This window comes from Pseudophryne corroboree, chromosome 2 (genome assembly GCF_028390025.1).
Source record: "Pseudophryne corroboree isolate aPseCor3 chromosome 2, aPseCor3.hap2, whole genome shotgun sequence".
Taxonomy (NCBI): domain Eukaryota; kingdom Metazoa; phylum Chordata; class Amphibia; order Anura; family Myobatrachidae; genus Pseudophryne; species Pseudophryne corroboree.
This window is the reverse complement of record NC_086445.1, coordinates 505,993,629-506,009,807: the sequence shown is the minus strand read 5'-3', so window position 1 is coordinate 506,009,807 and position 16,179 is coordinate 505,993,629. Positions and strand designations below refer to the sequence as shown.

Below are 16,179 nucleotides of genomic sequence, written 5' to 3'. Positions count from 1 at the left end.
CTCCATTTTTTAATATACCGAAGGCCTATGAACATGGGCACTTGAACAGCCCCAGGACCATGTGGCCCCTAATCCGGCTTTGGCTACAGTTTGAGAAGGACAAGCCAGTGGAGCCATTGCCAGGAGAGAGGAAGATCCACTGGAGTTCCATGTCTTCTGTAAGGAACCATCTGTACCTAACTTATCTGTGCCCACATTAACACCCTGTGGTACCTCATGCTTACATAAAATTATCGGATGACCTGACTACTGGAAAAAAGACACCACACCTACCCAATAAGACATGATCAGGAGACATGATCATTGTACATTCTGTTGCACTCTATACACACACAGAACACCACACCAACCTAGCATGGTATGACTACTGAACATGATGATAATAATAGTTGTATTATTTTATAATTATATGACACATCATTTACCCAACTTACCAGATCAATAGATCAAATAACAATATCATTCTTCTGAAATGTTATTATGTACACTTAAGGACAGTGATGTATTGTAAAGTGATTAAAAAAATTTAAGAGAAATAATGCACCTGGTCCTGATGTAATTCACCCAAGGGTTCTCATGGAGCTACACTCCAAATTAGAAAGACCTATATATTTGATTTTCATGGACTCAAACATGGTTCCCAAAGACTGGCGTTTAGCTGAAGTAGTGCCAAATTCTAAAAAGGGAAGTAAATCTGAACCGGGTAATTATAGACCAGTAAGTCTTACATCTATAGTGGGGAAAGTACTGGAAGGTATTTTAAGGGATAGAATACAGAAGTTCCTTGAAACCAATAAGGTTATTAATAGGAACCAACATGGATTTGTGAAGAATAGATTATGTCAAACTAACTTAATAGGCTTTTATGAAACAGTTAGTGCAAACCTAGATCAGGGTAAAGAGGTGGATGCAATCTTTGTAGACTTTGCTAAAGCTTTCAATACATTACCTCACATGAGACTAATCTACAAGTTAAGAGAACTTATGCTAGGGAACACATTATGCACTTGGGTAATTGGTTGGATAAAAGGGAGCAGCGAGTGGTAGTAAATGGAACTTTTTCAAAATGGACTGAGGTACTGAGTGGTGTGCCACAGGGGTCTGTACTTGGACCACTATTGTTCAACATTTTCATAAATGATCTAGAAGCAGGTCTAGAGAGCTTAGTGTAAATTTTTGCAGATGATTTGTGTAAGGTTATAAATTCTGTGGAGGATGCTGAGTCTCTTCAGAACAACTTATTTAAACTGGAAGCATGGGCTTCAAAATGGAGAATGAGGTTCAATATAGACAATGTAAGGTAAAGCACTTTGGTAGCAAAAAGAAGAACACTATCTACATACTAAATGGGGAGAAACTAGGGGATTCTGTACTGGAAAAAGATTTAGGTGTTCACATAGATAACAGTACCCAAAGTACCCAAAGTAGGAATGCAGCAAAAAAGGCAAACAAGGTATTAGCATGCATTAAGCGGGGAACTGATGCAAGGGATGAGTGTGTTATGCTCCCATTATATAAATCACTATTGAGGCCACATCTTGAATACACAATTATTGCTAAATAAATAATGGATATCCTGGAACTAGAAAAGGTTCAGAGACGAGCAACCAAATGGATAAAGGGGATGGAGACTCTAGAATACGAGGAAAGGGCTTGATAGACTAGGCATGTTTACACTGGAAAAAAGGAGATTAAGAGGGGACATGATTAACATTTACAAATATATAAGGGGTCAATACACAGAGCTAGCGGGGGATCTGTTTTTGGTAAGATCATCAAAAAGGATACATGGACACCCGCTTAGGTTAGAGGAGAGGAGATTTCGCACACAGAGACGGAAAGGTTTCTTCACAGTACGGACAATACGTACTTGGAATTCCCTGCCTGAGAGAGTAGTAATGGCGGACTCGGTCATTACTTTAAGAATGGGCTTGATAAATTCCTAATGGATAAGGATATACAGGGTTATGGTGGGTAAATCATGTACTATAGTAATAAAAAACTGAGTATTCTAGTTTACGGCTAAACATTCACAGACAGTTAAAATTAGTCTTAATAATACTTCAGTGTAGGAGGCCACTAACAGATTGAACTAACTCAATGGACAAATTCTCTTTTTTCAACCTCAGAAACTATGTTACTATGTAGTATGGTGAGGCCAATGGCTGGGGAAGCACCCAGCAATTTAATAAGGCAGTACTCCCTAATCTAGCCGCGAATAGGGGAGGAGGGGGGGAGGGTTGGAATTTGAGAGATGTGAGAGAGAGGACCTTATTTGGTGGAGGGGGTGCCGTGAATTGGAGGGGGGCATTTGGATCTTTGAGGGGAGAGAGACCTGTGAGAGTGAGGAACCTGTTTGGTGGAGGAAGGGGGAGGAGGGTTGCGGGAAGAGGATGAACATAACTGAATTTTACAGTGATCTGTGTTACATAACAGTTCAATGGAAAAATCAGCTATGTTCAGTTTAGTATGATAAGTGAGGCCACCCCTGACTGTCTGTATCTGCTTCAGTATATACCAGAAAAAAAGACTGCAGATTTCATCAGTTTTAGGGTTCATATATACTGTACAAGCATATTTATTAACATATTTTTTTTAAATAATGTGAAAAAGGGTGTATTCACACCCTATTCACATTATTTTAGTATCACATGAATGTATTTAAGGGCTTTTGGGGCAGTTTTCATGAAAAACTGCTCCAAACCCTTTAATTCATTTTTTTTAGTAACCAGATCGCATTTCCCATACTTATAATGGGACATTCAATCTGGCTGAATTTAATTTTTTTTTTTAAATACCGCAGTGAGCCCTGTGATAATTACGCCAGCTTCAGTAGCATTTACAAAGTGGTGGACATAGCTCAACCAGCCCTGTATACAAGGAAAGCCTATGTGTACCTACAGTTAGCCCTTAAAACATAAGGAAGATTCTCAAGGACAATCATTTCCAGGGACCAATCTGCAAAATCTAGGATTGTCCCTGGGAATCAGAAAACTTTGTCAGTTGTATAGTACCAAAACATGAGGAGACCAATCATATGCATACCTCTCATCTTTTTAAAATCATAAAGAGGGACCTCAGCACTCACACCTGAAAAAGGGGTGTGGCCAATATGAAAGGGGAATGACCTCGTGGCAGAGACACAATCATGAGTCGCGTCCCCTTTTACTGTCACTGAGGGGGAATGCCCAGCGCTCTCTGAGCTCCTGGCATGCCCCCTCTCCCTCTATCACCTGTGAATAGACGCTGTGCGCACGTGCACAGTGTATATTCACCGCTGCTCTGCTAAGCAGAGCAGCAGTGACAGGAGCCTCCCAACTGCCCCCACACCACGGGACACTGCGGCCCACAAGTGGGACAGTGGAACAGTCCCAAAAAAACGGGACTGTCCTGCAAAAATCGGGACAGTTGGGAGGTATGCATATGTAACAAAAAAGGCATAATCAAACTGTACTGTACATTGATTTTAATAGATAATCAGTATTATTAAAAATGGGCAAAATAAGATGGAAAGATTACTAGGGGGATAGTGATGCTGCTATAGAACTGTCTTTTGCCAGGATGTACGAAAACAGTGAGTAATGCTAAATGTTTACAGACAGAGATAAAGCATATCTTCTTTGCAAATGGGAAGATGATGGTATGCAAACAAATTACTAGCACAGTTCATAAAACTAATCCATTCTTTTACTGTTTATTTAATTGTGTGTGGTGTATATTTTATATGCTTTATATTCACAAATTGTTTTTTAAAATGAACTGTGCCATGATAAGCTCTTTGGAGATGTCATATATTTAAAGGCAGGCTTGCTGAATTCATTATTACCACACACAAATGCATGAAGCAGAGCCAAATTTGTAAGCGCATTTCTTGCTCTTATCTGTATCACCCTGCAATGTGTATACTTGCTATTTGCTTTTTGGAACGTAACAGTTTATAAGCAAGACTGTCCATTGGGATTTTCCCTCATTCTAGCTTGGTTTGGCAAGCCAGGAAAATGAAGTGTTGGCATGATTACAGACCCACACCCTGACTGTTTTCACTACATGCTTTGGTGAGACACAAACAAATTCCGCATTTCAAAGTTTTGTGCAAGTAGAAATAGCAGTCACCAAACATTCACGTTTGGGGTTAACATTCAAAGGCTTGGATCGAAATCTTGTTTTATAAAAACGTTAATACGCTTATCAATGCTGCCAGCAAGAATATGGAGCTATTTATAGTAGCAGAAGTCATTATTCAGCTTGTTTCTCAAACCGTTTGGACTGGTCTACCCCAGTTCCCTTGTGTGCTTTGTTTTCATACAGTTTCCAAGGAAAATAATAATTATCTCTTTCATTGTAATGCTATAACTCTTTACACACCTTTAACTAAAGCTCCAGTCAAATGTCAGTTTCAATGATTGTTCATAAAGGTAAGCGGTTAAAATACAGCTAATCGGGATCCTGGCGGTCACAATGCCGTCACTGGGATCCCGCCTGGCGGTGAATTGCTGCCGCCAGAATATCATCGCCGCATGCTATTCTCCCTCTGTGGGTGTCCATGACACCCATTGAGGGAGAATATAACCTGTGGTGATCGCAGCGAGCCACCATGCCCGAACCATGGTGAGCGCAGCGAGCCAGCAATGGGCCTTTCTAGCGCTCAGCCCGCTGCCGGCATACTGGTGGCCGGAATGCCGCTGTCGGTATACTGACGGACCGCATCCCAGCTGCCGGAAATTCATACTGAACCCTACATAAAGTAGCCTTTTTTTTTTTTTGTGTACTCTTAAATAAAACTCATAATTGGGAACTAAAGTATGTGCTGTACTTTTTTAGATCAAGCAGTGCCAGATGTAGGCTTCTCTTTGTTAGTGCCCATATGCATAGTACATATCTTTGGCTAGAACTAGACATAGGAAACAATTTTAGAAAGGTTCCATGGAATCATTTTGCACATGTGGGCTCATACAGTACAGTAGTAAGTCAGTTCTCCTGCATTACATTTCCTTTATCATTTTTGTTCACTTATCCTTACTGTACCACACTGACTTTATTGGTTCTGTTCCACATAATGATGTTTCATGTTCTCCATGTAGATTTGTGGGAGAAGGTTACGATTTTCCATCAATTTAGCAAATCTAATGGAAAATGTAAAACAAATACCCAACTTTGCACTGTAAAAGGCCACTGGCCCCAACATATTATATTATAACTAGAAATGTGTGCCGACACCCATGTCTTGATTTGGATCTGTATTAATTCTGTATTTTGGTTTTGGTTCTAATTTTGTAAAACCACCCTCATGTTTTTGTTTTGTTTTTTTATCTGTTTTTTTTAAATACCAAAAAAAGCTAAAATCATGTAATTTGGGCCTTTTTCATTCCTATTATATTATTAACTTCAATAAAATTAATTTCCAGTCAATTTTGACCACCTCACAGTTAACAATATTGTTTTCACCAATATTAGCCAAAGGCTTCCTGGCTAAACTAAGCAACAGAGCACAAACATATGGCAGTTTATAACACATCTGTGAAACATTGCCACACAACAGTGGCAGACAGGAGAATGTTTTCATTAATCAAGAACTAGCTTAGAGACCTCAGGGAAATACAGGGAAATGGAGGTGGAGTAATATATCTGGAAGCAGGTGAAAGAATGATAGATTGGTTGACTAGATTATTACAAAAAAATTAAAAGTGAGACATGAACTTTATTTACATCTTTTTTTGCAGCAAATTAGGAGAAAAGGCCATAAAAGAATACAAAAATTATCGATTGCTTAATTAAAACTAACATGTGTGAGGCTTAGATCAAGTGCTGTACCTGTTCTGCCTCAAAATAGGAGCCAAAAAGCCAAAAAAGAAGAATACAAAATTGATTGATTGATTAATTAATTAATTAAAATTACCATGTGTCGGGCCTAGATCAATAGTTGTGCCTGTTCTGCAGCAAATTAGAGAAAAAAAGCCATAAAATACAAGAATGATCAAGTGATTGATTGATTAATTAATTAATTAATGAAAATGAATATGTATGAGGCATCACTTAAATACTGGTTAAAAATGTGTTGCAGATTAGTACAGATTTTAGAGCAATAATTAAATTAATCAAATGTTTCTCTCTGCAAAATAGACCATAACCAATGCCCCCAAACAGCCCATAATTAAAAGAAAAGCAGTGCTAGATGGATTTGTCCTTGGTATCTCCTACCCACCCTTCTGTCATATATTAAAAAAGACATGCACAGTTTAACAAACTAAGCACTCCTCCAAGAGGGACTGTCACTTTTATGGCTGAAGTGTTTATTTTGTTTGGGCCCCAATAAACCAATATTTTGGAAGGACTACCTCTTATCGCTAATGAGGAGGTTGATGATGAGGATGTTGGCAGTAGAGATTGCATAGGCTGGTCTAAATTGCTGGTAGCTGATAGTGGACTGCTTGTTATTGTTTTACAAATTATTATACATTTATTAAATACATTTCATGGACTCGCTAATGAGCTAACATGGAGGAGGTGCCTAGATGGTTAATATCCCTACCTCTACTAACTTTGGTCTCACAAATGGAGCAGATGCCTTTACAAATATTGGCAGGATTTGTACACAAATAATCCCACACCCAAGAGGTGGATTTTTTGGTCACAATGATTTTTATTTTATCCGGGGCAAAAAATGCTGCCACTGGTGGCTGACTTACACAAACATCATCATCATCATCATCATCATCATCAATATCCACATTAGCGTCAGATAGTACACAAATATCAATTCTCAACTTCTATTATCGTCATCATCACAATTTTTACTTGTACTGCTCCCCACATTTGCAGAGGGTGCAGAAATAGTGGAAGGAGGCTTCTTTACAAGTACAGTATCAGCAATGTCAGACTCACACATGGCTAACGTGGACACCCCTAGACTCTCCTCAGGGATCTGTAAACACGCAGTTTGTTTTTCAGAAACCTCTTTTTTTTAACGTTGTGACATATTTAAATTTCAGGTACTCTTTTCCAAACTTTCTGCCCCCTGGAGTACCTTTAGTAGATGTTGTATTACTATCATGACTGGCAGAACCCACAAAACTATTACTTGGTTGCTGCTCCTGTGCTTCTGATCGTGATCGACTCACAGTGCTTAAGTCCCTAACACAGTGGCTGGCATGGCACCTACTGAGTGTTATTGTAACACAGTGTCACTGCCTAGCTCTGAACACACACATTTTTTTAAATTTGTTTTTCGTGTTTTTTATTGTCTTATGTTTCTTTTTTAACAAATGACAACAACTTCACACTGCAACTCACAATGCTTATATTATTAACACAGTGGCACAGCCTGGCCCTGAACACACACACGTTTTACAAATAAAAACAAAACTTTTTCCAGTTTTCTGACAAATGACAACAACTTCACACTGCGGCTCACAGTGCTTATATGATTAAAGCAGTAGCACGGCCTGGCACTGAACACACATCACTTTTTTTAAAATATGTTTTTTTCACACTGCTGTGAATCACTGCGCTTATATTATAATAATAGTGGTACACGGCAAAAACTTTTTGCGGACACCAGTGTGCACCGATAAAGGGTTAATGCTAGCCCACCCATCATCTGTGACGTGTCACCACCATCAGTAATGATTATGTTAGGGGGAGGATGGATTAGCTAAGGTGACCAGAGGGGAGACGTGCTGTACTAGGGCAGGGGTGTGGCTGACTGACAGACCATGTTGTTTGTCAGAGGGGGTGTGGAGACACACAACCCTCGTGGACTGGTCATTTTCCTGTTCTGCAGCTGCCATGGTCCACTAGTCACAATGTCTGACGGGGGGCCAGCAGGGTACTACTCCTTACAGCAAAAGCAGTTCACAGGTAGGATCCCTGGTGATCCCGGGCACAGTACCTTAGTACTGCATGTACTTCCATGATGGCTGCCCTTGGGTGCAGGGTGTGTGGTGGGACCTGGAGGCAGCCAGGGTTTCCTAGTACACGCATCCCCTGCACACAAGGTACTTACACCGCTGCCAATAGTGCATGCATAATAATGCACCAGATTGATAACAGCAATCCTAAACATAATCCATAGTGAATTCACCATAGTCCTGGGAATACAGTGTAATCTAACATATGTATAGCATTAAGCACATGATGGCGATGCTGTCTATACTGTATATACCACATCAATACTGAATATGAAGCAGTGACCCTGGCACTGACCGTCCAGTGTCTGAAACAATGAGAACTGCAATAGATCTAGCAAAGGCTAAATACATGCCATTGTAAAAACAACTACCCAAGCCCTTAATACTGGAATAACTAGATTGTAGGTTAGTGAATAAATGCAGAGCTTCAATGCCAACATAGTTATACAACTATATATTCTGCACTTGAGTTGCGCCAGTATTCTGTTTTTCTCTTATCAGTACTGCAATCCTGTTTGTGCTACGGTTATACATGTCACTGCAGGTTTGTATTTAATTTGAAATTGTGGGGTTGTGGGGTTGTGGCTGAATGGCTGAAGTTCAGGAGTATATGTGCTGGATATTACCAGGGCTAGTGCAAGGTCTCTTGGCACCCTAGGCAAAAACTTCAACCCCAAACCTCCCCCCTCCCCGCCCCAAACCCAACAGCAACCACCGCCTCTCAGTCCCACAGGTGTGACTGTGGAGGCGGCGTCTTATAAGTTCCACAGCTGCATTAAGTACAATAAGCAGGTCTCTCTCAGGAAACATCCTTGATTTTATGATTGCAGACTCCAAATGCCAGTGCCCTAGGCACTGGCAAACTCAGTGGTGCCCCTTAAATGCTGGTGCCCTAGGCAGCTGCCTAAAACTGACTAATGGTAAAGCCGGCACTGGATGTTACACAATCTCTTAATTCCATTAAAATTAACTATCATCAATTGCTCTTTGTACTTGCATCTATCACCTCCCATTTTGTTCTAACTAGCTGCAACATTCTATGTTCTTCTCTACTATCCTATAATGCAAATTAGTGTTATTAATATAAAAACCCATATTTTGTCTTATAGATGCTTCAGTATATTTCCAATAAAGATATCTTATTTTTTTGTTGAACTCCCCATATGGACATTTATAGGAATAAGAAAGATACTGTAGCTACTGAAAGACTCATTTAAAAATTTGAAACTACAGTGATTTTTAAAATAATAGTTTAACAACTGTAGCCATAACTCAGCAGTAATTATTTGCATACAAGTCAAAAGGAAATGACATTCCTGTAAAAACCAGAACCAAATGTAAGAGCTGTGTTTTATTTAACTTTAACAAATTTGGTGCCCCTATTTATGTGGTCATAGCTTTGATGATCACATGCTAGAGCACATTCTTCATTGCACACAAACCTAAGATCCTTGATGAGCTCAATTAGCTGGCATAAATAAATATTTTTTATTATTAATATTATTACAATTATCAGAACCTTGAATTAATGCTCTAAAATTAGGTAATTATATACTGTTCCCATTGACGTGTCTAGATTTATAAAATAAAGACGGACGTTTGATCAAATGCTGCTGATGCTGGTGCCTCTCACTTTGAGGGTAATTCAGAGTTGATCGCAGCAACAAATTTGTTAGCAGTTGGGCGAAACCATGTGCAGTGCAGGTGGGGCAGATATAACATGTGCAGAGAGAGTTAGATTTGGGTGGGGTGTGTTGAAACTGAAATCTAAATTGCAGTGTAAAAATAAAGCAGCCAGTATTTACCCTGCACAGAAACAAAATAACCCACCCAAATCTTACTCTCTCTGTACATGTTATATCTGCCACACCTGTAGTGCACATGGTTTTGGCCACCTGCTAACAAATTTGCTGCTGCGATCAACTCTGAATTACCCTCTTTGTGTCAACAAAGGCCTTGTATAGAGTTATATTTTCAGCTGCTGCTAAAAGAGGAGTGAGAGTTTCTTTTCAGCAGTGCTATTTAACTGGTTGCCTGCGGGCCAGATGTGGCAAACCACTGCAATCTGGCCTTCGAGCAGTTGCCAATTTTTTTCAGCAAGACACACTCTGCAGGCAATCATCAGGGAGACATGCTCTGTGATAATTACCAGGGAAACACTTTCTGCCCTTTGACTAGGGAGGCCAATCCCGGGATCGGGATTGGCGGGATCCCGGGATTTAGGCCCCAAAACATCTGGGATTCAATCCCGGGATCGGAGCTTCAATTGCACGGCAGCAATGCTTTTGCACCTGCCAAGTAGCTTCCTACCTGCGCAGCCCGCCGCTTTCTGGGTCACAGTGGCTGCGTGTGATGTCACACATCCGCCGCAGATCACCCCCACAATGGTCTGTACACGTGTGCATTGTCCAGACCGCGCCCCACCAATGGCGTTCTAACTCATACCCCTTTCAGACAAAGGACCCGGGAATTTCCCTGCTTCAGACCCGGGATTTTCACCTCTGAAAAATTCCAGGTTTTTGCTGGGATCCTCTTTCACACTAAACCTGAGACCTGGGAAATTCCTGGGTCAACCTCTCCCAGACATAAGCCTGGTCTGCCCTGGCAGCCAGGTCAGACCAGGCTACTCTAATGTCACATGTCTTTTATGCACACACACACACACACACACACACACACACTCATCACTCTTGTACATTTACACACACGTCTTACACATACACGTCACACTCAAAGACACATGTACATGTAATAAACACACACATGCCAAATTCATATATATATATAAATACACACACACACACACACACACACACTCTCACACACACACACACACACACACACACACACTCACTCCAACAGGCCTGTTTTTTGGCTGCGCCGGCTGCTTCAACTACTCACAGCAGCACGGACTACAGCAGCCGGCACCCCCCCCCTCTTCACTCCAGCCTCTTCCAGGCAGCCCCGCCAATCAGGTGCGTCCTGGGAGCAAATTCGTGGGTCGCACCTTTCAGACCTAAGCCGGGTTGTCTTCCCGGGACTTGAGTCCAGGGAAAAACCCTGGTCAATTGCAGGGTTGGCAACCCGGATCACGTTCCCGTGTCGGTGCCTTTCAGACATACCAAATTCCCGTGTTTATACGCGTTCATGTGCAAAATCCCGGGAATTTGGAGCATGTCTGAAAGGGGTATCACTGACTCATATCTAATTCTCTTACTTACCGATATGTTAGGAAGCTGAAATTTAACAAAGGTATTCTGCAGGTGGGAAGTAAGAAAACTACATAATTAGGACTTTTAAAAACCTCCCCTAAGGGGATGAAAAGGGTGTTGACATAATTACATCATTACCAATACGTGGTTTGCGTTGCGTGAACACCCAAACGGACAATCGGATCAAAAATTGGATTGCATCTCCAGTGTGTAGAATTTAATAAACTACAAAAATGCGAAAGCCCTCACTCACTCACTCACTCACTCACTCACTCACTCACTCATCACTAATTCTCTTACTTCCCGATAAATTAGGAAGATTAAATTTAACATAGGTATTCTGCAGGTGTGGAATAGGAAAATTACGTAATTAGAATTTTAATAAACCTCGCCTAAGGGGATGAGAAGGGGGTTGACATAATGACGCCTATATTGATGCATGGCTTGTGTTGCGGGAACGATAATGTCCAAACGGACAATTGGATCAAAATTTGGATTGCACCTTCAGTGTGTAGAATTTAATAAACTACAAAAATGGTCCTGTCACTTTTTACCGAATCTGCTACGGGTGCTCCTCGGGTAACGCCAAGAACCATGGATTAATATTTACTTACATTACGATGTCTCAAATTTACAGCTCTATAGATTTACCAAATTTTTCACACTCATTATATTTATAACCGTGAAAACCAAAAACTCCAGTGCAAAGAACGGGTAGAACTCGAAATATTGGAATTAATGTTATATTGTTAATACAGGATTTTGCTATTTTCACAAGCCCTTGAGTGACGCTGTTCTTTGCTCTAATATATATATGGGATGAGGTCATGTGACCGCCACCCAGGATCCCGGCGGTCACCGTGCCAACGTCGGGAACCCAAGCGATCGGGTGGTCTTCAGTTTGCCGGCTGCCACCGTGCCCACAAGGGGCTCATTTGCGCTCGCCGCGCTGTTGGTATGCCGGCGTTCAGGATTCCAGCGCCGGTATGCTGGTCGCCGGGAGGCCGGACGCCGGCAAACAATACAACACCCCAAGCGATCAAACGCCCGACAGTCGGCATGCCAACTGACATGGACTATTCCCACTTGTGGGTGTCCACAACACCCATAGAGTGGGAACAGAACCTGTGGGGAGCGCAATGATCCACCGAGCCTCAGTTGCACTCAGCCCCTGCCGGCATTGTGCGATTGAGATCCCGGGGTCGGTATGCCGACCTCCGGGATACCCACAGCTGGTCTCACAGCACCAACCCATATATATATATATATATATATATATATACACACATATATATATATATATATATATATGTGTTCAAAACACTGGCACACCTCTGTTAAATTGATAATTGCATCCAGGTGCCATCTAATCCCATAAGAGATAAATCATATATAGTTCGCAATAGCGGCACTCAGCGATGGCTTCTTTAGGATCATTTATTTCGACACTTTCGTCAGGATACAAAGTTTTGTATCCTGACGAAAGGGTCAAAATAAATGATCCTGAAACGTTGAAACAGTCCGGAGTGATGATGTTTTAAATTCCTAAAGAAGCCATCGCTGAGTGCCGCTATTGCGAACTATATATATATATATATATATATATATATGTATATAGTTCAAGAGAGCAGGCACTCCGTGATCTAATATGCAAAGCAGTGCACAAGCCTATCAAACCTAAGCCTGGTAGATATATGTATAGCAAAGTGAATAGTGGCACCCCAGTGGATTTGTAAAGAAATATTCAGGACACAGCGCTGATAGTCAACGTTCCGGATGTAACTCCTGGTGATATGCTGGCAACAAAAGTGGATGACAGTGGCTCACCTAATTAGCTCCATACAGTACATGTATTATATATATGTATTATATTTGTGACATACCGCCCACACACAGGGGTGATGTGTCCCAGAGCCGGCCCTAACCATTATGATGCCCTAGGCAAGATTTTGGCTGGTGCCCCCAAGCACCACCGCTAGTTCCGCCTCTGACCCTGCACTCCTTTCACAGCACCATCTCCGCTCACCCATAGTAGTCCTCATTTTGGTGTTTCTTCCCCCTATATTTTAAATAGGAACATTGCGCAGTCCAAAAAGGGGTGTGTTCTTGCTGGGAAGGGGCATGGCCACACAATAGTACCCCCAATTCAAATTATGCGACACAGTAGTGCAACTATATTTACATACATAATGCCCCTTACACATATGCAGAACACTACTGCACAACCAACCCACTTGCACACATCACTCACATGGGCGCTAAAACTGTGACCTCTGCCTCTGCTTGAATACAGATGTGTCCTCATACATCTTGCCTCAATATGCCATGCAGCAGGAGATGTCTGGCGTGGGTCAGCTGGCAGCTCTGCCAACGTTGGGCACCTTTTTTTTATGAAAGTGTGTCTTATGTACATTACTATGTGGCTAGAATGCACAAGCAGCTTCTGCTGATTAAAATGATATGCGGCATGCCTATATTCTGTGTGCAACTGTGGCTGTATCTGCATTTCCTCTGATTTCCAGGAATACAATGTAATGTAGCATTTCATATGCAGATACAGCCGCAGTCACACCCAGAATATAGGTATGCCGCATATCATTTTAATCAGCAGAAGCTGCTTGTGCCCCTAGGCATACCAAATGCCCTAGGCATTTGCCTAGTTTGCCTATGCCTAAGGCCGGCTCTGATGTGTCCTTATATGTGTACCTGTTCACTAATTCTATGCTGCTGACTATATTGGATTATAAACATCATTGAAGTGCATACCACTGTTACTTACCCTGCTGGGGAATGGAAAGTGTAACAGATGCCTTTTATTTGCATTCATCACTTTGATTTTTTTCCATCTGCACTGATGCACTGGACACTTTTTATGATGTCAGAATCTGGCGGAGCGGCATACGACAGGGATGCCTGTAATAGGCTCACACTTCAATTGGAACAGAGACTTAAATTTTCAGATGATGAAATACAGGACATTTTATTTAAAGACCATCTGGATGAAGCAGCAGTAACTACGTCCTCTGATCAATTGTTTGATAATCTCTTTAAAATGAAGAAAAAAAGATGTTAACTTTCTAATGCATGGGGTGCCTAACCCTAACCCTCCCACCCCGCAGCCTAACCCTAAAGCCCCCTCAGTGGTGCAAGTAGAAAAAAAATCTTAGTGGTACTGTGTGCGCACGCCGAAGGCATGCGCACCCCAAAAATGGATGTGGCCACATGCCACATGGGGCGTGACCAATGAAAAGGGGGGCGTAATACACATATGCCCCCAATAGTGCCGTGCCAGATACACATATGCCCCCAGTAGTGCCAGATACATATATGCACCCAATAGTGCCAGATACAAATATGCCCCCACAGTGCCAGATATTCCCCAACAGTGCCAGATACACATATGCCCCCACAGTGCCAGATACACATATGCTCCCAGATATGCCCCCATGGTGCAAGATACACATACCCCCATGATGCCAGATACACATGCCGTCACAGTGCCAGATATGCCCCCACATTGCCAGATACACATTACCCCACAGTGCCAGATATGCCCCCACATTGCCAGATACACATGTCCCCACAGTGCCAGATATGCCTCCACAGTGCCAGATAAGTCCAAACAGTGCCAGATATGCCCCCACATTGCCAGATACACATGCCGCCACAGTGCCAGATATGCCTCCACATTGCCAGATACACATGCCCCCACAGTGCTTGATATGACCCGACAGTGCCAGATCTGCATTACCCCACAGTGCCAGATATGCCCCACAGTGCCAGATACACATTCCCCCACAGTGCCAGATACACATGCCCCCACAGTGCCAGATATGCCCCCACAGTGCCAGATACACATGTCCCCACAGTGCCAGATATGCCTCCACAGTGCCAGATAAGCCCAAACAGTGCCAGATATGCCCCCGCGTTGCCAGATACACATGCCCCCACAGTACTAGATATGCCCCCAGAGTGCCAGATACACATTCCCCCACAGTGCCAGATATGCCCCCACGTTGCCAGGTACACATGCCCTCTCAGTGCTAGATATGCCCTCCCAGTGCCAGATACACATATGCCCCCAGAGTGCCAGATATGCCCCCATAGTGCCAGATATGCCCAAACAGTGCCAGATATGCCCCCACTTTGCCAGATAGACATGTCCCCACAGTGCTAGATATGCCTCCACAGTGCCAGAAATGCCCCTAGAGTGTCAGATATGTCCAAACAGTGCCAGATATGCCCCACTTTGCCAGATACACATGCTCCCACAGTGCCAGATATGCCCCCAGCAGTGCAACTCACCGTTGTTGTTGTTGTTGTTGTTGTTGTTGCTGCTGCTGCCTGGGGCCAGCACTGTCTGCTGCTGCTGTCAGGAAAAGGAGAGCACAGCACGCGCCCCTCCTGCCCCTCTCCTGCCCCCAGTCCGGTCTCCGAGTCCTCCTGCAAAGGCATCTTGTACATCAGATCTGGCGCCGGTCTGTTAGCCAATCAGAGCTCGCGGTCCGGCAGCGGCGGCACCTGATTGGCTGCCGGTCCGTGAGCTCTGGTTGGCTCACAAACCGGAATTTCAGTGTAATACACTGAAGGCAGGAGAGGGGCAGGAGAGGAGAGCCACAAGCTGCGCTCTCCTCTCTCCAACACCCTGTGTCTGTACGGTGGCGGCCCGGCGGTACTGCGTACCGGCTGGGAATTTCTTACCGGTACACAGTACTGCCCCCGTACCATCATACTTGCAGCACTGCTCCCCCTCCCCTCAGCCTAACACTAACCCCCTGGGATACAGCCTAATCCTAACCTCCAGGAACGCAGCCTAAACCTAATCTCCCCCATCCCCCCGTGGCTTACCTCTGCAGAGCCGCGGTGTTTCTGTTTATTATGTACAGTATGTATGTACAGAAATATAAAATCCCTTCCTCTCCAACTCCATTCCATCACAAACTCACCGGGATTGGTCGGGACCCCGACAGTCGAAATACCAATTGGGATACAATCCAGGTGCCGTGCCAGCATCCCGACAGCCGGGACCCCGAATGACTGACTGACAGACTGCCGGAAAG

At 43.0% G+C, this 16,179-nt stretch overlaps 1 protein-coding gene across 1 annotated transcript in view; it reads right to left on the bottom strand.

Moving 5' to 3' along the window:
• Positions 1 to 16,179, bottom strand: part of TBX4 (T-box transcription factor 4) — a 286,861-nt gene that overhangs the window by 187,023 nt on the left and 83,659 nt on the right. The window lies entirely within an intron of this gene.